Below are 27104 nucleotides of genomic sequence, written 5' to 3'. Positions count from 1 at the left end.
TGTAGCTCGCCACAGATTTTAAAATAATAGTAGAAATGTTCAGTTTCGGTGTTTCAAAAGAATTCATTTAAGGGGGTGTTTCATTTTTTCCATATGCAAAATATAGATTTGAGAATTTGAATAGAAATTAAAAACTTTTGCTTCTGAAAAAACGGGAGCACACCCTAATAAATACGCATGCAATTATTATTATTTGCTTTATAGTACTTATTTATTTTCACAGTAGTAAAGGATAAATCGTTTTACCTAATTTGCAATGAAACTGGCAGCCTACTCTGCAAAGAATACATGTCCCATCCCTTCACTTCTAAGTATAAAGATTCAAATTATGAATCAATGTCAGAATGCTGCATGGTTCCCCGGTCCACCACTTTTTTTTCTTTTTTGGCTCACCCTTAAAAAGTTTTCCCAAGAATATCTAGTGGTTTGAGGCGTAATATATGAAACACGGTCGTATGATCAGATCAAACACAATACAGTAAAACCCCTGATAACGTACACCCCTTTTTTGCGGCCAAATAATAATTTCCCTTACTATAATAAAAGTATGCATTTTAAACCCGTGATTAACGGTCACCCCTCTATCACGGACGAATTTTTTTGTCCCGTTGGTGTCCACAAAAGAGAAGTTTTACTGTATATGATGTAAACTACTATGCAAATTCACCATACAAGCAAAATAACGACTGCATAATAGGACATCAATTATACGTTAGTTATATCTACGATAACGTTAGAAATAATTATTTCGTATTTTTTTCTCAGACCAGACATTCGATAGACTATAATTTTTTTCATACTTTGCTGGTGACACATACATCGTGTGTACCAAAAATAAGAAAGCAACATATGAGAAAGTTCTTCGAATATCGTTTTTTTAATTGAAAAAATTGTATAGTGAAATGTCCAAACGTATTTATGTATATATTGTTATGATATATCAATTAATACGAAAAGATACCAAAGTCAAGGTTTCTAATATTGTTTTATACGCAGAAATTTTTTTCTGGTAAATCTCCACACTCTATTAGAATTACAGCAGAAGAATTGAATAACGATTATACCTAATGAATAAATGAAAATTTTGCCGCTGGTTTAGTATAAGAAAAGTTTAAACTACAAGAAACTTGGAAAAAACATCCTTTTTTCTTTCTTTTTGTTCTCTGTTTAATGTAAATATATTTTAATTTTCTTTTAACCTGGTGTTCATTATTTATAGATAATTATTTTTTGGTAAAACCAGTATATTATCTAGAACTGAACGTTTATAAATGAAAATTAAATTTTGAGCCAAGTCTATAAGATTTGGAAGTCTGTTGTTCTCACTAGTAAAACAACCATCTATTCTAAGGGAACTCTTTGTATTTCTGGATTTTTTATTTTTATTTTCGTGTAGCCAATTCAAACGATACCAATCGTCCTAATTCTGAAGCCAAATGTCGAGTTGTCTGGCATGTACATACATTGTACCTTTCTGCAGATTCTATCCACTTTGTGGTGTTAATTTCTTAGTTTGGATCGTTTCTAAGAGCAAAGGAAACTAATGGCCCATGAACAAAAGTCTCGAGAAACGCACTCTCAGAAAAACTATACCAGATACTATTCTATGTGATTCTCACTCCTAAGCTCTTCTTTTCTCTGGATTTCTTTTCCATTCTCAGATGCGTTTTCACTTTTTTCTTCTATCTATGCAAACTGTATAATTTTCGGCTTTTGTGGAAATCCCTATTTCGTTTTTTCCGCATTATCTTTTCCCCCATGAAATGTTTTTTTTTTTGTTTTGTCTCATTTTTTTTCCATTTACTTCGTACTTTTTGCGTGTACATCATGTTTTACCTCGATGATTCAATTAAACAGATTGGTTCAAGAGAATGAAGTAATAGTTTATCGTACTAATTTCACAGCATTCCTGGACACTGCACATCATCACTGTAAATATATATAGAGTGCGAAATAAACTCCGCATCCACCTTTTCACAGCTATAGAAAACATTCGCAATCTATTAGAAACTATTGGAGTGTTTTTTATATTCATACAAAATTCAGAAATTAAAAAATCTAATACGCAATTAACAGAAAATGTCAATCACACACTTTTAAGAAATTTTCGAAAACGACACCAAGAAATAGAAGAGATAAACGCATAATAATAAGCTTTTAGGGTCGTAAGACATAAGTTGTTATAGATTCATTCAATCTGCATACAAATTTTTATAAAAGATTCGCTGACTTGAAAAGCAAAACCTCATTAATATATCGTATAGATACTGTTCTATAATTTATTTGCATAATGTTGAAATTCATTCACCGAATTTTTTGTGCAATTCCTCCATAAAAATATATTGATTTAGTTTTACAAAAGCAGGTGTAGATTGGTGCCGTCAGCATATTTTTCATAGAAACAATTCATCAACACAGCAATTTAATTAGTTGGAGTGGATTTTTTTATTAGTTATAATTAGCCAAAATTAAGGGTAAAATATACCGTTTGTCTTAATTTTCTGTTATTTATAAACAGATAGGATCTTGCTTAGCAAAATTGTGTTTTTTACCTTGAATTCTATTTCTAGTTCTATCAATTTGATTTGATCTTATAAATCAAATGAACACGTAAAATTTCAGCAGCTCTAAAAGAATGACACTGACAAGGAATAAATTTCTTTTAGATTAAAAAAAGAAAATATTATACTTATATAGCTGTATTGCATTTTTTGTAGTAAAATGGCACTAATAGGTATGCACTACATTATACTAAAAGATATACTTACATTATGAAATACAAAAAAGATGAGAAAAGAAATTTGTATAATGTGTTTTTTGACCATGCATTTGTCATGTAAGTATATTCGAATATACAACGGGCCATAGAGGTTTAACGGAATTTTATTACGTGTTTCTGCGTTTTTTGGTGCCCATTGGAATTCAACAATTCTATAACTTTGTGTTTGGCTTTCTTTTTTATCTCGCATCATTATCATACCATATTTGCTTAAATAACCACTATTAAAGTTGTCATTAATTTTAATGTATCGGGCATGATCTAATTTATTTTACATAAACTCTACATTATAGTTGGGGATTCTTTTTTAACAGTATACTAAGGGGTACCGTATTTATTTAGGGGTGCACATCATATTACAATGAAAACCCTAGAATAACTGAGAATTAAATCTAGAAGCTTACCTGTACGAGCAATATAAGTTATGCTTAATCATTATCAAATATCCTCAGATCAGTCATTCATATTGAGGGGTTGTATAGTTATTAAAATAAAATAAAAATTAACTTTTTTGTACGGACACCCCATGCTCAAAAACCAAATTAAAATTGTTGCCCTGTCTTCCATGAATTAAGAATATAAAATGCTAGAATGATGCGAGAATTGTTTAGTGACTTGAATATATATATATATATTAGTTGAAATATTTATTTGAAATATTAATTCAATATTTCAAATTGCGAAAACAGAACACACTTCTAGAATTTTTTAAGAACTATCTTGCTAATAGAATACATCTAATTTAAAATATATTAAAAGAACATATCTTCATCTGTATAAAAGTAAATGCCGAAAATATCTACAATTTCGTAATTTTCTCACTAAAAAACTAAAAAAGAAACGAAAAAATGAATAAATTCAGGATATTTATTAGAAGAAAAAAAAGTTCTATACTGATAGAAAAGAAAATACAAGAAAATGTCTTGTTTTTGGAATCACCTGTATTCGAAACAAATATCCGAAGAAAGCCGATGCAATTCGGCAAACCTTAGTAAGAATTGCAAGTCGAATTGAAAGATCGTTGTTAAGCCATAATATAGGAAAGAAAACAAAACCTTATCTAAAGTAGCCTTCATTCTGAAGTGTGATTCAACGAAAAAGGAGTGAAAGTGATATTGTAGATCTTCAATTTCAAGACAGTCTTAAAATAAATATCTTCAGTGATACGTACGGTATATGAACACCTCAGCAACATTCATTTTGGATTGTATTTTGTTGGTTCTACTTGATTTTTTCTTTCGGATGATAGAACAAAACTTGAATTTAGTACTTTTTTCTGATGAAATCAATATTTTTCTTCTGCAAATCACGATAAAAATGAACGAATGTCACAAAATGATTTTTAAGGTTTTTTACTTCAACTTAACACGCTCTAAAAACAAGATTTTGAATTTTTGTTTCTTATATGTATCTTTCTTTGGAATTTCAATTTTTCATTGTTATTAAATTATTTAAAAGAAAGCGGTTAAAAAATTTAGTCACTTAAAAAAAATTCTAATTATCATCATTTAATTTTTTTTCAAACAATAGTGTTAATGCTCTCAATAATTATAAGAAATTAGCGCTAAATACCATTAAGCTATGTGCTTGGAAATCTAATTGAATCATTTTTGTACATTAGCATATTTCTTTAATAATTTTCAAAATTTAATTTTTTTAACTACTTCCTAACAGTAGATAAATTGATCAAATCTTCGTTTCTTGTGTCGTCACATATTCTAGTTCTTCCGTGTACGCCTGACAAAACCGGTATTTCACACCATCTGATCACCTAAAGTGTTGATGAAGTTTTTGGTGTTGGTGTTTCAAGTGTATTACGATAAACCTCTGAACACACAAGGGCAATACATCTAACTGAATTTTGTTCATGAACCAATCATTTAAATTGTTTGCGGTGAATGAATGCTCAAAAGCGCATTTTTTGGTAGTGCAGTCCATGCCGTGATCACATCCAGTGCCGTCTTAACGCTGTGGGCCAACCCGGGTACAGCCGGGGGCGTCAAGAAAAAAGGGGCCTCAGAAAAACGAGATGTAGTTGAATGTTTCGAGAAGTTACCAGCTAGGGCCTCAGAAAAACCACTTGGCCCGGAGACCCATGATGCTCTTAAGACGGCCCTGATCACATCGGGACTCGAAGTTTCTACTTACAATAACCGAATGATAACTATATCCGGAAAATTGTCGTCTGCGAGTACGGTGACCTTACGTCCCGTTTAGTCGAACAGGACTTATGATAAATGAGAATGGGTAAAACGAGAAAACTCTGTTTTCCTTTCCCACATATAATTTGTTGTAAAATATTCTCAATCGTTCCATTTTTTTTTTAAATTCTATTCTAACACTGGGCTTTTCTTCCCTTTGGACTAAAATATTGCATTTTTTGTTATTCAGCCATTGTGAGTCATTAGAATGGAACTGTCAAATGTATATCACGAATTACAATTTTTTTTAATGTACAATACGTTTCACAGATTCCTTGAGAATGTCTCTCGGAAAAAGAGATTTGAATCTAGTCAACTGAAGGAAACTGATCAAGAACTTAAGAAAAAAGTTTTTTCCGTCATTCATTTGACTATAGGAAGGCCATTGCAAAAGCAGCTTCACGTGGATCGCAGCAAATACTACAAACTGATTACGACATCATGTACGAAAATGGTTGTCATTAAGTTAGGGTGGGGAGGAGAACACCTTGTAGACTCCTGCATAGTCTTGCAGCCTGATAACGATAACTCACAGGGAGAAAACATATTGGGGTTAAGGGGACTGCCTGCCTTCGGGACACTTTTTTTTTTCTTTTTAAAAGTCATTTTGGATAAAACTAATGTGGTTTTGGTTTGGATATGGTATAAAATTTAGAAACTAAATATTTATCATATTAATATTTCGGCAAAAAAAAATTTATTGCTTATTTTATACGTAAAATTAGCATATTTCCAGTACTTCTGCTAGACATTGTGCACTATAACTACTGCTTGTATTAACAAGTTCTTCGCACAGATTATCGCTATGACATTTTTCTGTGCACTGAACTAAAAGTTTTAGAATACTATGAAAATATTTTTGAGATATGTGAAAAAATACACATTTCTCGTAAGAAAAACTGGATATTTACAATCCAGAATCATGTAAATCAAAAAAGTTTCCAACGTATCGCTTAGTCTTAAGTTCGTTGCACAGCCGGAGCCGTTTAAAATACGGTGGGAAAGTTTTATTGAGATATTTTGAAAAAATGCTTCAGAAATCAAATTTTTTGCGTTTAAATATTTCGTTTTCAGGCTAAGAACATTGAATTTATTTCACTTAATTGGCAATTGCTTTTAGACACTGTAGGAATAAAAATGAAACAGTTTTGGATTCTAGAATAACTGAACTTTTTCAAATGAATTCATAAAAATTATTTCAAAAATTTTTGTGAAATTAGTCATTTGAAGGCAGATTAAACCTTAGCTTTGGTATGCGCAAAAAAATTCGCTCGAAAAAAAATGATAACATTATCCGAAGTGCCAATAACTTTTAACGAAATTTTCCCCTTTGTTATGATATTGGTCCGTTCTGTTCATTGAAAAAGTCATATTAGTACCCGAATGATAATATTACTGCAATTCTAATAAGCGGCGTCAACTTTACTAACAATGATAATTTAGAAAGTATGCAAACAACAGCATAAATTTGATGGCACATCGTGATAATATATCGCCTCTCGAAATAACGATAATCCCTCTAGAACGATATTTTTTGTTGGTCCGCAGAATATCGCTATATCGAGGGTTGTATATCAATAGTCTATGGTTCGTTCTTTCTATTTTATTCACCAAACCAATGTGGAAAAAAAGGGAGTTTTATTTGAGGATGGTAGACTTCCATTATCACCGCATTCTACTCTTTTACGGATGAAGTAAGTATGCGTTATATTTTATTCACTTTTCAGTGAAAGCGGAAGATACTCTTGCCGTCGACAAAAGTGTAGGTTCTGTCTCTTGACTCGAAGTATGCGCTCTCTAGATGACATGTACCGTTCTGCAAAGGGGCTAAAGGTTAAGTGCCCCCTTGGGGCGTCACCAGTTCACTTAAGCAGATGACTCTCAATTCCCCGACGTGGATGAAAGTACAAAACTGCAGGGAGAAGAAATATTTTTCTAGAACTTTTGCCGGCATGTCACTGTTTTAGGATCATCACCCCCATGTTGTTACGCACCGTGCTTCATTGCATGTAAGAGATGCTCTCTCTCTCTCTCTTTTCCCAACTTCATTCAATGTTTTTACCTACTTTTTATAAATTTTGTTTTAGCTTTTCGACGGTTTTTTTTTTTTCTCCACTGAACTCGATAGTTTTTGCGTAGCTTTTTTTATTCATAAGAAAAACTCACACAACCGAATCTCAAAAAAAAAAACAAACACCTGGAAGTAAGTTATCTTAAAAAAATTAAAAATTCTTGGGGTTTTTTTTTTAATTTACAGCAGACAAGTAAATCCCATTCCAAGTTTAAATACTATGTATGGATTCACTTTAATTTACCAAAAGGTGTAGGAAGTTTCAGACTAAGTGGAAAACTTTATTTTTTTTTTAGGGAAAAAAATTATTTCACGTTCAGCTGCAGACTACTATCAATTTTTTTCGAGATGAAATTTACTTATTTGTTTCTGGTTCTTGAAAAACAAAATTGCAAAACATTCTTGCTTATGAACACCTACAAAAAGTTTTTTAATACTGTTTAGGGGTGTAATACTCCCCTGTGCATTGGAGTATGGAGGTAGAAGTGCATTACATTGCTTTTTTATAGATACAAAAACTTTGAGCGTTGTTTTTTTTTTCTCCTCATTTTAAATGTTTAAAAAATGAATAAAATTTTCACCAAAGTTTTGTTTTGATTTTTTGAAAAGCGTCGGAAAAATTTAATTTCCTGAGATAAAGCCGGAAGGCGTAATAACTCTTTTGTGCCCTATCGATATCAATACTTAATTGATTCGCTATGTTTCAAAATTGAATTTCTCCGACATGAGTATTACGGAAAGTTTTATTAAATATGAGTATTTGAGCTGATATAGAAACTGCAGTATTGTTATGATGGCAACCAATGCACTAATTATCGATGTATTGAAGAAATTAGTAGCAACACTGTGAGATGTTAATGTCGTTGCATAAGCATGTTAAGGAGTCGTGCACTCCTTGTCATGCTTGGTCATGCTCGTCATAGTCGTGTGTCTAGGATAACTAGTTACGTATTTTTACTTGAAAATTTGTAATATGATCATGTAGACAACACCGAAAAATGATAAAGAAGCTCTCTTATGAATGCATGAAGATTTTGCCGCAAAGACATTCGCATTCTTTAAAAATACTGGTCGCATATTTGTACAAACATTCACATGCATTAGAAATACTGGTCGCATCTTTACACAAACATCCGTGTGTGTTAATAATACTGCTGTTGAATATTTACACAAACGTTCGCGTGGATTGGAAAGGCTGGTTGCGTATATATATGTGCAGATTTTCGTATGTTTTACGTAGTCACTGGCATGGAAAAAAGGCAGTCATTCGCATGTGTTATGAAAAATGGCTAAATGTTTACACAGGGCATTCCCAAGCATTAAAAACTATGTCGTATGCTCAGAGATGGTGCATTGCATGCATGATCAGTATTCTGTAATGAGCAAACGCTGATCTATCGAGACACAACACAGGCTCTTCGAAAGGTTATATACTAGATATTTTACATTCTGGGGTCGATTCCAAAATTAATGTGAAATATAAAAAAATAACAGCAAAAAGAGTCCATTTAAGATAGGTAAATAATAACTGAAGAAGACATTCTATTATTAAAATTTTGCACTTCAATATACGAAAAGTGACCAAAGGGTATCACAATGTAATCGATATTCTTTCAACAAATATCAAACACTTTCCTTTGAATTAATTTTTAAATTTAGTGGTATGCTAATGGAATACATCAGACAACTTTGCATGTTGTCGGAATAAAATATCAAAAACGCTCTTTTTGGAACAAAAGGAGTAAAACTAAAACAAAATTACATCTATTTTTACTCAGAAGTTTCATTTATTATTTATTTAATAATTTTTTACGCATGTTTTTTAGATTCTCAGTCATTACACGCAAATCTAATTAATGGAAATCGTTCCTTGTCCATAACCGTGAAACAGTTACGTCTTTGAAAATAAAAATTTAAAAAAAAAACCGAAATAAATAGGAAATAAGTAAAAAAAAACCACAAAAACAACATATAATATATATTTTTCCTTTAAAAGATAAGTGAATCGAACTGCACAACACGAAAACGTCTGAAATTTTCCTGCTCCGTTTAAATGAAACTAAAAGCTATATAACTCGCGAAGTTGGTGAAGTTCAAGAAACGCATGGACGAATGAGCACTAAATGGCAAGTGTCGTTTAACATAAGCGAACATGGAACCAAAGTTGGACAAGCACTGGAAAATTTTGACATTTTATCGACAATCCGAAACCCTTTCTAGTTCGGGGAAAATCTTTTCCTCCTTACTCAGCCCCTCGCACAAAGCTAGAATATTGCTGAAAAGTCGTTGTAGAAGTTCTGACGACATGGAAAGTGAATTTAGTTGGCCCACGGACTTTCCTTGCTCAGGAGAATTTCATCATGCTTTACGTATAGTGCTAGTAGTCATTTGGTCCCCTCCGAGGGGGAGACAGAGAGAGAGAGAGAGAGAGAGAGCGTGTGAGTGAAATTCACACTATTCAACCCTTTTCAAATGAATAACTATCGATAGACTTTGTGCAAGTGGATTAAGACAAGACGACGCGTAAAAAACTTAAAAGGGGGAGATTTTAACAGAGCGCGCTCAAATTAATTCAGTGTAAAAGCATTTTTTTTTTTTTTTAAAAAAACCATCTTTTCTTTGTTATTTAAATAAACACTTTCTGTTAAACTTTTCAAAGGGGAAGTACCTTTTTAAATTTCACGTTAAAATCTAGAGAAACAACAACTAAAAAAAAAAAAAATACTATTTACTACATACATGCTCAACCCGTTGCCCGCGGGTCAAATGCGGCGCTCGGAGTCATATGATGTGGCCCTTTGAGGCATCTGGTATGGCTCTCGGAGTCATCTGATGTGGCCCTTTGAGGCATCTATTTTTACTCAGAAGTTTCATTTATTATTTATTTAATAACTTTTTACGCATCCCTCGGAGTCATCTGATGTGGCCCTTTGAGGCATCTGATATGGCCCTCGGAGTCATATGATGTGGCCCTTTGAGGCATCTGATATGGCTCTCGGGGTCATCTGATGTGGCCCTTTGAGGCATCTGATGTGGCCCTTTGAGGCATCTGATGTGGCCCTCGGAGTCATATGATGTGGCCCTTTGAGGCATCTGATATGGCTCTCGGAGTCATCTGATGTGGCCCTTTGAGGCATCTATTTTTACTCAGAAGTTTCATTTATTATTTATTTAATAACTTTTTACGCATCCCTCGGAGTCATCTGATGTGGCCCTTTGAGGCATCTGATATGGCCCTCGGAGTCATATGATGTGGCCCTTTGAGGCATCTGATATGGCCCTCGGAGTCATCTGATGTGGCCCTTTGAGGCATCTGATGTGGCCCTTTGAGGCATCTGATGTGGCCCTCGGAGTCATATGATGTGGCCCTTTGTGGCATCTGATATGGCTCTCGGAGTCATATTATGTGGCCCGCGACCTCAAACCTAATCCTGTAAAAATGAACGAAGCGGCACAGTTACTTAAGTGTCCGCAGCATATTCCGGATCATTTAGGTACCTCCGGCGACATATGCACCGCGGCACAGTTCCAGCTCATTCAAGCGGTCCGCGCCACATTTGCAGATCACTTGGCGCAGGCACAGTTCCAGGTTACTTCTTAGTCCTGCAGAACGCTGTACGTACAATTCCACGAACGGCATATTTATAGAACGTCGTGGCACAGTCATACGTCATTTAAGTGACTCACCACATATTTGATTACTGTGGCACAATCCCAGACAGTTTAAGTGACCCACGGCATTCTTACAGATCACCGTGACACAGTTCCAGAGTCCTTAAGCTACCCGCGGCGTATTTACAGATCACCGCAGCACAGTTCGAGATCACTTCGTAGTCTCGCAACACACTTTTAGATCACTTAAGTGACCTGCGGTACAGTTGAAGATCATTCAAATGTCCCATGGGGCATATTCACAGATCACTGTTGCACGGTACTAGATCATTTAAGTGATTCACGACATATTTACAAATCACCGTGACACAATTCCAGAGGACTTAAACTACCCGAGGCATATTTACGCATCACCGTAGCAAAATTCTAGATCATTCAAGCACCTCGAAGCGAATTCCAGATCATTTAAGCGACCCGCGGCATAATTACAGATCACCGTGACACAGTTCTAGGGGCCTTAAGCTACCCGCGACATATTTACAGATCACCACAGCACAGTTCCAGATCACTCCGTTGCCTCGCGGCACACTTTTAGATCACTTAAGTGACCCGCGGTAAAGTTGAAGATCATTTAAGTGACCTATGGCATATTCACAGATCAGCGTCACACAGTTCCAGCTCATTCAAGCACACCGAAGTGCATTCCAGATCATTTAAGCGACCCGTGTCATATTTACAGATCACCGCAGCACAATTTCAGATCACTTATTAGTCCCGCGGCGCACTTTTAGATCAGTCAATTTAAAACCGTGGCACCGTCCCAGATCATTTAAGTAACCCACGCCATATTTACAGATCGCCGTGACACAGTTTCAGAGGACTTGAGCCATCCTCACCACATTTACAGATCACTCAAGTGACCCACGGCACATTTACAGATCACTTAAGTGGCCCGTGCTGCTGTTCCAGATCACTTGATTAAGTGGCCCGAGCGACACGTTTTTTTTTTTTTTAATTAATGATATGTCCCGCACACACTCTCCTAATGGTTGTGAGAACCTTTGATTTACTACAAAAATTGTTTTGTGTGGTCTATAATAAATTAGAAACCACATTTTACAAAAATTTGTGTACATCAAAAATAAAATTGGAAATATAAATGTAAAAACGATCTAATTTGTTATGTACATATTTTTAATCTAAATAAAAATATTTTTAAAAAATGTTCTAGATACTTTTAGCAGGGAATATTTTATTTAAAATCGTAGAAAATTGAATCTAAAAATTTATAAATTTCAATTAAACTACTGGGAAAATTGGATTTTCTGAAAAAATTTTCAATTTTGTTCAATTCATTCAGTTTCATAGGAATTTAGACAGAATAATTTTTGAGTAGAGGTAAAAATATCTATATAAATGGAATTTATAGTGAAATTTTTAAGTTTTTTAAATTTAAACATTTTATTTTGGTGATATTATTTTATGTTAAAATATTTTTGTTGCAATTTAAAAATTTCAATGTAAATATCATTTTTTTTTGTATTGATTTTTTTCCCCATTTCTTTCATTAGAGTAATTATTTTTCTCTATTCATTAAATTTACTAAATTTTAAACTCGTATAAATTCATTAAGCTGAACATAATGGGAATAAATCAAGTTTTCTTGCTAAAATGTGATTTCTTTTAACACTTTTAAGATATTTATGTATGTGTTACGTAAATGCGATAAATGCTGTTATTATACATGATGAACCTGTTAATTTTATGCATAATCGTCGAGCATTTCGGTATGTTTGTTAAATTTCCCGAAATATATCACTTTTACTGGTGATTATGCATACCAGTACCCCAGCAGCCAAACTTCGTTGGTAAGTTTAATAAGTTCAAAAAAATTTATCCGTTTTTCCGGTGATTATTCATAATACCCAAGCGTCGCGTCGTTGGTAAACATGATAAAGTATACTATATCATATATACACTATACATAATAATTCATGCATGTATTGTATCATTATATCGAGGCATGATCGTAAAGTTTATTATCATTGTATCGGGGTCCGACTATACTCATCACACTTAGTGTACTAGACTCATTTGCAATTTTTGTCATATTTAATTCTCTTTCTCACTCTCACCGACAAATTTCAAGTATTTATCAAATTTAGCAACAACACTTGATTATTATATGCATAATCGCTACTAAAAATGATAATGTTTTTAATATTTATCAAATTCACCAACCACACGTGGGTTTTATGTATAATCACCAGTAAAAGTGATTAATTTCTCAAACTTCCCGAGACGATTGGTAAGTATGCATAATAATACCGGTTACTATTTATAATAACGGATTTATATATATATATATACCACATTAACCGTAACATATGTTCATTAAATTAGACCATCTAAAGTTTCCAGGCTTTTGTAAATGGACTTGAAATTTGTGGATTTTATGAAAAAAATCAATAATTTGAATTTTTTTTTATAAAAATTTGTAAAGAAAAAAAAAACCATATTCTCAAAAATAAACTTTTCACTACAATAAAAACTTTCGTCGCATTTTTTTTTTTTATAGATTTCCGTGAATTTTCTAATAAAATTTACTTTCCGCGATCAATTAATTAACAAAGTACGTATGTACTGTATACGTACGCATGTATTAGAAGATAAAATAGCTGTTACATATATATATATATATCTTTTCTTAGTTCCCTTTTTTAGGAAAGGAAAGAGAAAAGAATAATAATGATGATAATAATAATAATAATAATAATATCTTGGTAAATAATCTCGGACCAGCAATAGTTGTATGTCCCGGAGCACATTCATCAAGTAAGCGGTGCTTGTCGGAGGAGGCGCTGCTGTACGACTTGCGTAATGGTGTATGCGCCGGTAAGGGGGTGTGCTAGCATAATCGGGATTGGTTCCCATGGTGACGCTCTCCCGCTGCTTGGCTTACCCATAAGTACGGGTGCTCGGCCGTTCGCTGACAGAGAACTGCAACCAGTACTCGCAAAGTGAACATCATCCCTTACCTTATGCTCTCCTCTAACTCTGATCATCTCAGAGATTCCCTGATGCTTGCTTGCCTGCCTGACCCTCGCTTGCTTGCTCGCTCGCTCGCTTTTTCTAGGAGTCCCTTTGGCTTTTCCATCGTTGCTCCTTTTTTTCCATACCGGAAAAAAAAAAAAAAAAAAAAAAAACTTCCTTTCCTTCAGTTCTCTCGAGTTTCCTCATTGTTATCCCCTTCCCCGTTAAGCTTACATGCTCACGTTATCGTTATCCCGTAGACGTGCTTTGTCTATTTGAGGAAGTTTCGAAAGTTTTCTCCCGTTATCCGAGATTCCTCATTTAAATTGAATTTTATCATGAGGGAAAACTCGTTTTTTTTTTTTTTTTAATTCTTTCTACTAGGACGTTTTCCGACTTCCCCAATCGCGTTTCTGCTTATTTTCTCTTATCCAGAATTTTGGGATTTCAATATTTGGTTTTAATTTTCTATTTAAAAGAAAGGAGAGAATTCTCCATATTTTGTTTGAAAAATATTTTTCGACACTTTCTAAGACTATTTGCGAGAATCGTTGTTATCCACTTTTTCGGCGCGCAATTTGTTCTTTTTAAAGGGAAGGGCCTCTTTCTTTCGATTTTCCTGTACTTTCAGGAGCTGCTGATTGGTTTTCTTATTTTATTTTCATTTTTTTTTTCCCCCCCTCGGTATATTTTCTCCGTTTTTTTTCCCTCGAATCTCCCATTTTTGTCTCTCGCCGTAGTTTTTACCCTGAAGTTTTGTTTTCTTTTTATCTCCCTCTGTCTCTCCTTATTTCCCCTTACTTTCCTATATGTTTTTTAGCTTTTCGTGACGTTTCGCTTTTGGTTCTCCGTGTATTTTATTCTAGTTTTATTGTTTTATTTTATTTTATTTTTGTATTCGCGATCCTCTCGTACATTCGGAAGCCAACTGGAGGAATATATATATATATATATATAAATTTTCTTTCCCCTTCATTTTTATTTTTTAAACTTTTCTTCTCTCGATGTTCACAGTAACTTTAGTCGACATTTATATAATACTTTTCTCTTGTTGGGATTTGGGAATCTCTTGTTTGCTTTCTTCCCACATGAGTTTATCAAACGCTTTTCTCTCAAGTCTTTTCCATCCAGATTTATGTATCCTCTGAGTCCTTGTTGCCGTTCTTTGTTGTTTTTTTTTTACCCAAGACGGTTGTTTTTTACTCCTGGATTCACTTTATTTTTCCGTATTTTAAAAGTGAAGTGGCTGTTTTCGACCTTTACTCGTATTTCATACCAGAATCTTTCTAGTTTCAATTGACCTATCTCAAAAATGCTTTTACATCCCTAAAAAAAAGTTCATCGATGGAATTCCTACATGAATTCGATGTGACTTCATGGTGGAATGGATTCCGTTTTTTATTCGATTGTATATTCTTAACTTTTAGTTTTGAAATTGATTTGAATCTGTGGTATTTTTACTTCATTATTTCTCTAAAATTTTATACTCGCTGTAGGTATCGGGGACTGTTTCCGCGGTACTTTTATCTAGTTAATTCTATGTACTTTTTTTTTTAAAACGAACCACCGTTATACTTGGTGATAATTTTCCAGTCCCCGCTATCGGTTGAGTTATGGTCCCGATTGCGCGGTTACCCATCCACTAGAAGCCATTGCCGATTTTGTCGCCTATTCACATACATTCATTATTCACCCCCCCCCCACTCCCAGCTTTTTTTCTCCTTTATATATTCTATATTTTTTTTCCCAGATTCGGTTGTTCCTGGGCTCTATCCCCGCCATCTACCGTAACCGTTCCTGCTTCAGACTCCTTTTTTTTTTTATACGTATTATTATTTGTGTCTCTCCCTTCAAATATGTGTTTGTGTGTGTAATGCTTTCCTATTCCTCCACCTCCTGTTTCTCCTGCTTTTCCGTTTCAGCTCTAACTGTCGCCAGCTGCGCTTCCAAAGAATGGCTGATCCAAATTTTCCGATTCCATACATCCTCCAGGGAAAAAAAAAGCAACGAAAAGAAAAAATCTCGTGAGTATGATATTTCTATTATTATTTTTGTTTTAATATTGTCTCCAGTTTTTGTCATTTTAATGAATTTTAACATTTTTAAATAATTTTAAAATTTCGTGATTTTTAGGATTCTTACATTTCTTTATAGAATTATATAGGTTTTCATGTAAGTTGGATAACATGTTTTTTTCGGTTTTAAAGTTATTTCTTTAATGAGCGAGTTTCTTTAATGAGTCTTACTAATCGGTTAATGCTTAAATATGTTAGTTTCGGAATTGTTCAATAGAATCAGTTTTAAATATTAAAATGCTGAGGTCGAGGTCTAAAAATCAGTTTTTAGATGTTTTCCAGATAGACTAATCATGATTGAATATAGATCATATGTGTTTTTTTAAGAAAGCACGCTGATGAGGAAATTACGAAAATTAAATGTCGAAATTATCTCCTAAACGGTTAGATTTCTATTTATCTCCTATGATGTTGTGGATTTCTTGTAAGTGATGGACTCAGATCCATGTAGGTTTTTCCTCGGTTTCAGCATGTTGATTAACTGAACATGAGTTAATTAAAAGCATTAAGTTCTTTTTTACGTGCGTAGCGGAGACTAGAAAAAGTTTTTTATCTGAAACCTAAAAAAAACGAAATTTTTATCCCGAAAATCCAAAAACGAATTTTTTTCGCGAAAATGTTTTAAGGAAACGGAATCAGTGAGGTAATGTGACTGAACTGTAGGTATTTATGATTTGTTAGTAATTGGATCAAATGTTTATATTTCAACACACGATACATATTATACCGTATGAAAATGTATATCAGTGAGGATCGAGCCCGGTTCTGTACTGCTTATCGATTTGGCCACCGTTCGGCGCAAACACAACCGCTAAGTCTCTCTGAACCCTCTTACCCCCAACTCCTCCCCCCACCCCCACCAGAACAGCCGCCCCCGCCCCTTGCCCACATTGCCAACCTCCGCCCGACCACCCTTTTTACTACGCTTTCCTTTCTACCAATGTCTCCTGTGTTTCCGCCATATTAGCCTCACATGCTGCAGGATGCCAGCAAGTAGGGCATCAGCATCCTCTACACATGCGTAGTTGGGCACTGCCGCAACATAGTAGTCGGCGCGCAGAGCAGCCACGGCTCACAACGAGCTCTGCTCTTGCTCCGAGAAGATGCCTGGCTCTCCTGCTCTCTCCACCAAGTGATGATGCCTGTTGTTGGCTAGTCTTGACCGACTTGAGTTTGGTGCCTGCCTGTTCCTCAGTAGTTGAGCCAGTAGCAGTAGCTCTTCATCTCCAACCGACATCATGATGCCAGAGGCCCGATTCTCTTCGTAGTTCTACCTGCTTGATGAGAAGATGCAACATCTTTCCATCACCTATATCTCTCAGGATTATAAAAACGGTAAATACATTATTTTCATCTTTACTCGATCCATTCACTCAACGCACTTTTACGTCGACTTCAAAGTACTTGGTGTACTTTTAAAATTCTATCTCGGACTTCAAAATATGTCTAACTTTCTACATGAAGCCGGAGGCTTTTTAGTCTTGAAATAACTTTATGAATTCACGGTGACTTTACTTTAAACTTACCTCAGATGCAATGCCGTATGTTCTTTGCGAACCGAAACCATGCCGAACTTCGATACCGAAAACAGCGCGGCTGTTACAAATAAATTCACTTAGCGCCAAATCCGATCATTAAATCTTGTGATTCAAACTAGTTATCACGATTTATTTATCCGTTTTCACTTTGTTAATCGTGTGTTCAAACTTGTAACATTTATTGTAAAATAGAATTGAAGATATTGAGTATTTTAGAGTGTTCATGGAAATGTTTTTTTTTCCAGATGCTGGTAGTATCCCTGACTACGGTACTTGGTTGAGCTGATGATGAACCATGTCAGCCGTTGAATGAACCAGTACTGTAAGCGTTCATGGTTTTTGCTCCCACCTGGCGATGACTGTTCCAATGACGTTATGAGGTCTGCAATGATAGGTAAGCGAAAAATTTCAAGTTTTTCGTAATTTAAATACTGTTTCCCCTTCTTAAAAAATGGCATCAATTCACACTAGATATCATTCCTTGCACTCAGTTAGTTCCTCACCAATGTTCTCCCTTTCAGTTGATGTATCCCTTTAAAATATATCAAAATAATTCCCGGCTGAAAAAATGCATGTATCCATATGTAAAATCACATGATTTCCTAGCTAACGAGCTCCTCATTTAGGTGCTTCTTCCCGGTTTTAGTTCCTCTAATCCTTAATACTGTTTCGTTGTTTTCCTTGAAATAGATTAGAATTTTTTTTATACTTATATTGTGCTGACCGTTTTATGTAATCCATGTTTTGAGATAGATATGAGCAATGATATTATTCGCAAATTCTGTATTGGTCATAGACTTTGAGACAGATTTTATCTTTCTGTGAGATATCATAGTATTTCGATATCGTACTTATGGTGCCAAATATCCGAATGTGGTACATTTATATAAGTAAGTAGAACTATGTAATAGTAGTAGATACATAACGTCACGCGAAACAAAAAATAATCGACAAGTAAACAATTTCTCTTGAATTAAAGATTTGTAATACTTTATCATAAACTATTTTTCCAGTACAAAAACCTGCTTGAAACATTGCAGTATTTTAAAGTTGTATCATGCCGCTAAGAATTTTTTTGACTTTATGTCATCGTGGCTTCATATGAATCATCAGTAGTTTTCGATTTTCTATTTAAAGTCGAATAGTTTTCACGAGTCGATAGTATTTTGCGCATATAAGTTCGATAATTATGGTTAAAACTATATGCTGGCAAATTTATACATAAAATGTTAATTATTAAAGTTTTTGCCTGCATAGGCTAATATCATGGATAATTTTCAAATGCATAAGATGTTGATTCTAGAAAACTATATTAATGTTTTTGAACGACCAAGTAATTACCTATGTCTCAATGGTTTTACTTGCCAGTATCTGTAATCGCTCTCGGGAGAGCTTTATAGTACCGCCATCTTGAAAAATGGCAACACACCTGTTGCTTGTGCTGCCAATGAGATTGGTTGGTACAACAGGTGTGATCTCATATAAAAGGTCAGAGTTAACGCTCAACAGAACCGAACAGCATCGAAAGCTGGCAAAAACTTCGGAAAAAAGACTGATTTCGATCAACATTCAGTCTCTCAATATAAATATATATGTACATAAGATATATAGTATATATATACATCTTTGGAAATTTTTTGAAATAACATTGGGAGAACTTTAAAAAAATATCACGCATATAATGCAAAATACATAACTGCTCTTCATCAGCAAATCATTCATTTATTGATAAAAATTCAGCATATCGATATTTACAATAAAAGAAATTAACATTTCTTATACAGTTTTTTCAGCTGTAATCACTTAAATAATAAATGCAAAGAGAAAAGTATAATAAAATATTAGAAATATTTTTTATGCATTGGACAAGCGCAAGTGTATATATTTATTGATTCAACAGGTTACGATTATTTCTCAGTTCTAGTTGATATCGAGTGTTACATAATACAGTAGCTTAAAATTTAAATATTACGAAACATTCACACACACACATGATTTTTCATAACATATTATTTCCAGAGGGACATTAATTATTTTCGAATGCCCATCATCATGTAAATAACGCAAAAATGACTGATAGATATCATGATTCAAGCTTTTATCCGATATCCGACATTCTTGCTTCAAGAGAAATATTGCGTGAAATTTTCACGCACATAAGTGATGGGATTCGATTATTGATTAACTGAAATGGTTATGAAAAACTTTATACTTCACTCCAGATTAATGAAAATTGTAATAAAGCAAGTACTCGGAGTAATAAAAATTTATACTTTCACTCAAAATTGTACTTCGTTCAGATTTTTACAAATTGATTAATCGTCTATCGAAACATTACGGCCATAAAAACTTAAAAAAAAAGTTGATTGACATCAATTCGAAATTTGAGAATTTTATTTTCGTATTAGAGAATTTTAGAATATAATCGTTATATTTCTCAACGATCACATCATTCTCCATATTATGTCCTCAAGAGTCAACTCATACGTGATGTCAAACGATACGCAACCGATTCAAGTTAATAATTAATTAATTGACAGCCGCGGTAGAGAAAGTAATGAAAAGACGGTCGCGGGTCTAAATGAGTTAAATGATAATCCAACTGATTCAAACAAATTTACTATTTGAGTAAGTCTCGTATTATGAAGAGAGAGAGAGAGAGAGAAGAGAGACTCCACGCTTTCAAATATACCGTATCTTTAAATAGTTGATGGCATAAGAGGGGCAACGGCAAAGGAATCTTTTGAATGTGATCTCATCTCGTTGCTAAGCAACTATTGATGTAGAGAAGGAAGGACATTTTGATGAAGAGAAAAAGTTTGAGCTTAAAAGATAGTCGATGGGAAAAAAGGTCATTAAGCAAAAAGGGGACGAACGAATCCTATTTAGCCCAGTTCACTCTCCTTCACACTAACATCATTGATCAAGTTTTTCGTCGTTCAACCAATTGTCACACTAATTGCATTAAGGCTGGTTCGTCAATCACGGCATTTAGCAAAGGGAAAAAAGTAATCGAAGATGATTCGTTATATCAGGGGTCTTCAACTCATGGCCCCCGTGCCAAATGTGGCCCTCGGAGCTTTTGCTGTGGCCCGCCGACCATTTTGAGAAATCATCTGCTTTCCATAGAAAAATGAAAAAATTACAAAAAAAAATCACTCTTGCCGCTGAAATCTGTACTTCTGTATTTGAGGTAATTTCCAGATACAATAGTAAAGCTGTGGGTTTGATACATTAAAAAGTTCATCGTAACGAACTTTGGGGCTCGGAGTCAAAGCACTTTTCGAGGCTTATGATTTAATATATTTCGAAAGGCAAAACTCGGCATCCAAAAGGTATACATAATTGCAGAATTTAAAGAAATGCGAAAAACGCCTTAATGAAAGAGTGTTAGAATTACTGAAAGAAAAAATTATAATTGATAAACAATTTATGAAAAAATAGTCACAGAATTACTGAAATAACTGCAGAGCTACTGATAGAAATAATTTTAAAACTATTGTGAGTAATTTCAGAATCGTTAAAAGAATTCATGAAAAAATTAAGAATTTGTGATGGAAATAATTTCATAATTAATTAAAATTTAAAATTAATGGAAAAATAATTCTAGAACTATCAGGAAAATTTTCAGAATTAATTTTAAAAAATCGGAATCGGTGAAAGAAGTTATTTCGAAATAAATACAAATTTAATGAAGGAAATAATTTCATAATAAACGTGTTCAATAAAATTCCGTAATCATTGTTTATTCACGGGGAATACCACAATATGACTTGGTGGTGCTCGGGCTTCACGGAAAGTTTTAATTTGGCCCGGAATGTGTGTCTGAAATCAATTATTTTTGAAAAATGTGGAAATAGATTCGACTTATGTTCTGGGAAATATATTTTGATTCGAAGGAATTTTATTCGGAAATTGAAAATTTTTTATTATTCAATATTGGTGGCTTACTTGAAATAGGGCTCATTCAAAGATGAATGCGAGAATTGACTTCGGTATTCGTGAAATTGTTAATAGACAGAAAAAAGAAATTGGGTTGATTCCAAATAATTGAATTTAATTGGGATTTTAAAAGAAAATCTGTAGGTTTTTTTGGGAAGATATCTTTGAAATAAACCATCATAGAAATGATGGGACCTGATCAGGACTTGAGAAGCATGATTTCTAAAACACGTATAATGTTATATTGAAACTGTAATAAATGGGAAATAAATTCTGTGACCGAGGACTTTTTTCTCTACCGGGAAGTGAAATAGAAATTCTAGTTGGCAAAAATGACTATCAGTTCATGTTAAAATAATTTTGATAGTGATAGAAAGAAAAGCCTTTTTTCTGATTAACTGATCAATCAATAATTTTTAAGGTTCAAAATATTGTACTAAATAGAATCATTCAGAAAATCGTTCGAGCTTCACTTTAGAATTATAATAGCTTTAATTATTTTATAGAGGAAAAATTCAAAATTATTTCTGAAAACTTGAGCTTCATTAAAATCCGATCCAGCAATGATTTCGAAGAAAAATTGAGCCTACTGATTATAGATTAACTGCTCATTAATTAGAAGCAAAAATAGTCTTTTTGGGAGTTTTCTTCCCATCGCTTCATATGCCCAACTTTTGACACTAATTAGTTCAATAATTTCTAATAACGGGAAAAAACCCAATTAATTTCTAGCATAAGGAAAAAAGGATGAAAAAAGTTAAATCTGTCCTTTCCCCAAAGAAAAGTTCAACACAGTTAAATTATTAAAAATAAAAAACCTCTATGTAAATTTATTCGCGTCAATCCCAAATAAAATACTTTGGATGGTTCTAATACTTTGATTGGTCCCAATTAGTTAAAAAAAATTCAGGTTGAAAATTTGAAAAGTTAGATACGGGTATCAAATAAGATTTAATAACTAACGCACATAAAAGGCCGCAACAACTTAGAACTATTCACAAAAACAATTAGTTTTAATGAGCTACTTACGCCTTCCATAATCCATAAATCTACTTATATTACATCGTATAACACATACGATGACATAATATTCTCTAATATTAATCGTAAATGAGCATAAAATTCAAATTATTTACTGCATGTAAGTCGCGATAATAACCCTAATTATAGAGTCATTCCTATATTTCGCATGTTTTGAATGTAATTAACAGGTAAGTAGCTATAAAAATATTTTTCGATAAACTAAATTAAAATTAGCAAAGTTAATTAATGATCATTATTTAACGAAATAATCGAAGAAAATAAGAATAAAATAAACAGCCGTACTTCCCATCATTAAAAAAATTTAATTCGATAAATATTTTAATAAACTAATTATCGATACGAATTAAAAGATTTCCTTTGATGTAATGTTTAAATTAAACATTGAATCAAATATTTTTGTCTAAGGCCGATATTACACTAGAAGTTTCAAAAATTATTTTATAAAACTTGAAAAATCCAACCAATACGCGTACTTAACCAATAAGGCTTATTGGTTGTTGTTTTTAAGTTTTGTAAAAGATATTTTATCAAACTTTTATAGTGAAATCCCGGCCTAGAGCGAGTAAAATAAGCCAGATTTTTTTGGAATTCACCAATTTGGATGAATATGGGAAAATTATTCGAACGTTTATTTGAATATCGGGCATTTTCGATGTTGTAGTTCGACCTCGATGCTATAGTTAGGCCGGGATTACACTAAAAAGTTTGATAAAATATCTTTTACAAAACTTGGAAAAAAAAAACAACCAATAAGCCGGTTGGTTACATTTGCTCGAATGTAACCGATGCGCTTATTGGTTGCATTTTTCAAGCTTGATAAAAGAACTTTTCTAAAACGTTTATAGTGTAATCCCGGCCTTACAGACATAGTTCTATACTCGAACTATGGACATTTTCAATAGTTCGATTTTCAGTTATGATATTAGTCATACGGTGTCAACGCATAAATAATTCTTTTTTTTTCTCGCTCAACCTAAAACAGTGAAAATTAAATTTCTATCGAAAGACTTTGGTGCTTTTGGTGCCAGATATCGAATACGGGAGGGACAGATAGGCATCTAGCCAAGCTTCCAGTTGGTACGTTACTACTGTACTTTACTGTACCCGACCGGGAGAAATGCTTGATAAATTACTGACATCATCTCTCCCCTCCCCTAAAAATTACGAATTGTAAGAATAGGGGGGCGAATATTACTTCCCCCCTCCCCCCGCGCTGTACATTGAGCAAGATATAGAGCTAACAGCTCAGGGAGGTTATCATACACAACAGCTGCTTTTCCCCACAGGTATATCCTGCTGTACGGGCATCACCCTCCCTTCAAAGTACTGTACGTGGTATTATTGTACTGCTCGTTCTCTGTTGCCCTCTTACTTAATCTCGTCCCGGAGCATCTCGTGCGTCGTCCCATCTTTTGTATTTCTCTCCCCATCTATGAATCAATAAAGAACATAAAGGGGCGACACACATGATGTGGGGTTCGTCTAAAAATCTAACTAGACATCAGTCCTGACTAGACGTCATCGTCCAATTTTCGACCCTGAGGTTTTTTTTTACTCGTGTGTGCGTGACGCACATCGAAACCCAGACATTATCCCGTTTCTAGATCAATGTGTGTGTGGGTTCTTCGAAAAAAAAAATTTTCACAACAACCGCATCTAAAAATACTCTTATCCTTTATGGGTATTCTTGGTAAAATACGTAATGCTCATAAGAAAGAGTTCGACTCAATATAATAGTAGGACTTTTTCCTACAAAAAAAATTTGGTTCGGTGGTTTATGATGTGAAAAGATAGAAATACTGCAGATTGCCTTGGAACGTATCTGATTTATGCGCAACAGCAACAAAGTTATTTATAGCTCCTACAATTTAATAACTTCGTTTCGTTGTTTAGTCTATGACACGAGAATGGACATGAATGATGTCCACGTCTGTATAAATAGACTTGTACGATTGAAAAGAAACTATAACTATTTTTAAAAGAAAATATTCGACATTATGGGAGCAGTGGACTTTTTTGAAATCGCGAGCACCATCTACGCTCATCATTAGAAGGAGCGCACTCATACGATTCATAACTCTGACGCGTGCTCAAACTTAAATTAGCATAATGATAATCCTTCAATAATAGCCGAATGAAATGCTTTGTCAAACTATGCCTCGTGAATAAAAAAATCTGACATGAACATTGAATTCACTTTGGTGCTTAAGTGCGCATTACGGTGCTCAAATGCAACAGGTTGAAGACGCATGTTTTAGAGCTTGGCTCTCCTAGCATATTGAAATTCCCCGAGGAAAGAAATGAAACAGAAATTTCCTTTGTTTTTCTAAAAAAAGAATGAAATCAAACAATTCAAACAATAATTTGACTTAACAAAAACTCTACAGTATTGTCAAGTTTAAAGTGTTCAAACAATATAGATGGTGCTAATTTTGAGATTAATCTTTAAATAGCAATGCGTAGAGGAGATGTAACGCAATATGACGCAAAAATTTATATCAATAGATAGTCCAAATTTTTGTTGCTGGAAGCTCCACATAATTCTTAAATAAACACGGTGCTCTTTGAAGATATAATAATTTATCAGATTATAATAAAAAAAATGCGATCTAAACCTCTTTCTTTAAAAAGCGCTATTATCGCAAATGGTTTTAATGATCTTAAGGTATGTATTCAATGGTAACTTCTACAAGTTGAGTCTGTGTTACAATTGTGTATAGCTGTGCGGCAATGGTAAGTCCCAAGCCGAATTTACATTATATTTAAAAAACCCATAGAGTTTACTACGCAGGTCAGACGTTGCACAAACGACAACTTTGCCGTCTCGTCCATCAAAAGTGAAACGACTCTGGAAGCTTTTCAAAAGGTAAGTGACAACTTATAATTTTTCTATATTTTTTCTCGTTTTTTCTAGTAAATTTAAACTGACCCCGTGTAGAGCCAAAAAAGAAGAAATAAACATTTTTCATAAAGCAATTTTACGATCGATTCATTGGCTAACATGAAATATTTTCATTCCTGATCGATAGAAATGAAATTAGTGATATAATACATATAAGTTATTTACATTATTATATATTCTTTACATTAAAAAAATCTTTTCATAAATAACATCTTTCGAGATAAAACTTCAAAAGAAAATTTAATAGCACAGAGAAGAGTATTCTCGAATACTTTTTAGAGAGGATCTTACTCTCTCTCTCTCGTCAAAAGCGAAATACAACCCTTTCTATCGCTTTTTAGCGTGCATTTAGGAATTGAAGCCAGTATCAAAGATATCGATTAGTCCACACATTCCATCCATACCACCCTTATTCTATTCACAAAAGAGTGAGAATTCACCGGAGTTACGAGCAACAGCTCTCTCACATATAAATGCCATTCGATTCAAAAGAGTTTGACGCAAATTGCTTTAATGAAGAGCTGTGGTAAAAGTGCTTTATAGCCTTCAGGATGAAGTAAGAGGGTTTGTATGTACGTATAAAGTGTATTTATACCCGTCTGATAAGGGAAGGGAAGATTTTTCTCTCATCGTAAATTTTTTATTTTATTTTATTTTCGAGTAGTCAGACAATTCCGGTATTCATGGTTTTTCCTCCACACATAGAAGGTAACTTATTTCCTTCGTAATTCTTTCCTCTCTTTCTATTTCGCATTGGTCGTTTTCTTATATATGTATATACATTTTCTATCTTGAATTTCTTCGTTAGCAATGCAGAGGGAAAAAAATTATTATTTTTTGGCTCGTCTTTTCTAACATCTTTTTCTTGTTAAATTCTTTCTTCTCCAACTTTATCTCCAATGTCTTACCCTGCGGCTTTTCTAAGAAAATTCAATTTTAGTCGACTGGCTGACTGAGAAAGAAAGGAAAAAAAAAATGTTTTTATTATTATTTTTTTATTCTCCTCTACTGTTTGTTTTCCACAGAAATAACCTCCGTGGGTGTTGATCTGGAACATTCACCCGTGTTTTCCATACATTTCTCCTCATCTCATTTGAATTCAGTATTTCTACGCCTTTCCCAAGTATTAAACTAAGGTTGCAAAAACCTGAATTTTTTTATTTTTTTTTTGCTCCTATTTCTCCTATAACTCGGATTTATTTGATCACACGAGAGAGTGAGTTAATTTTTCCTCTTTCGTGATTCTTATTTTCTCTCTTTTTTATCATCTTACCTCATTAGTTCTTGAAACTTACAATTTCCGTATAAATTCCCACCCGAAAAAATAATAATAATAACAATTTATTTAATACAATTTAAATAAAGAAAAATATTTTAAATATTTCTCCTTTTTTATATATCTCTCTTAATAAAGTAAACTTTATCGATTTATCGAGTTAAAAATTTTTTTACTACATGTATAGAAGTCGTTGCGAGAATGAAGTTAGGAAGAAGGTTAGAAATTCTCACCTTAAATACTTTTATACGTATGTACATAACTTTATATTAGGTTTTGAGATTTAACATATATGTTAGATTTTTCTTTAAAGAAATAAAATGTTTAATTAGTCGAATTACGACAGATAAATATATATTCGTTTTTTTAACCTCCGTAGATTCTCGAAGATTCGATAGCGGAGGAACGGGCCAAGAAAACCTAAGGCAGCTTGTCTTTGGATATCCTCTGAGCCCCTCCTGACAAGGAAGATCAAGAGAAGAATCATGATATAATGAACTTTAAAATATCGAGGGAAAATAATTAACGAGATTTTTAAAAAAGAGAGAAATTTTTTATTCACTAAATAGGAATGTTGCTGATATTTTTTTTTTCAATTAAAAATAAATAAAATATTTCATAAAAAAAACGG

General features: G+C 33.5%; 2 long non-coding RNA genes across 2 annotated transcripts in view; one reads left to right on the top strand and one right to left on the bottom strand.

Annotated features, from left to right (window-relative positions):
* The window catches only part of LOC149079992 (uncharacterized), a 142212-nt gene that overhangs the window by 104094 nt on the left and 11014 nt on the right, over nt 1–27104 (bottom strand). The window lies entirely within an intron of this gene.
* LOC149079993 (uncharacterized) lies at nt 16790–27088 on the top strand. Its single transcript, XR_016193519.1, has 3 exons — nt 16790–17106; nt 17555–17703; nt 26853–27088. It is a non-coding gene; the product is annotated as an uncharacterized LOC149079993 (long non-coding RNA).

The sequence above is a fragment of the Pholcus phalangioides genome, unplaced genomic scaffold (genome assembly GCF_987345545.1).
Source record: "Pholcus phalangioides strain wild (caught in Gottingen) unplaced genomic scaffold, Ppha-v1.0 ptg000011l_1, whole genome shotgun sequence".
NCBI lineage: Eukaryota > Metazoa > Arthropoda > Arachnida > Araneae > Pholcidae > Pholcus > Pholcus phalangioides.
This window is presented reverse-complemented; position numbering and strand designations above follow the sequence as displayed.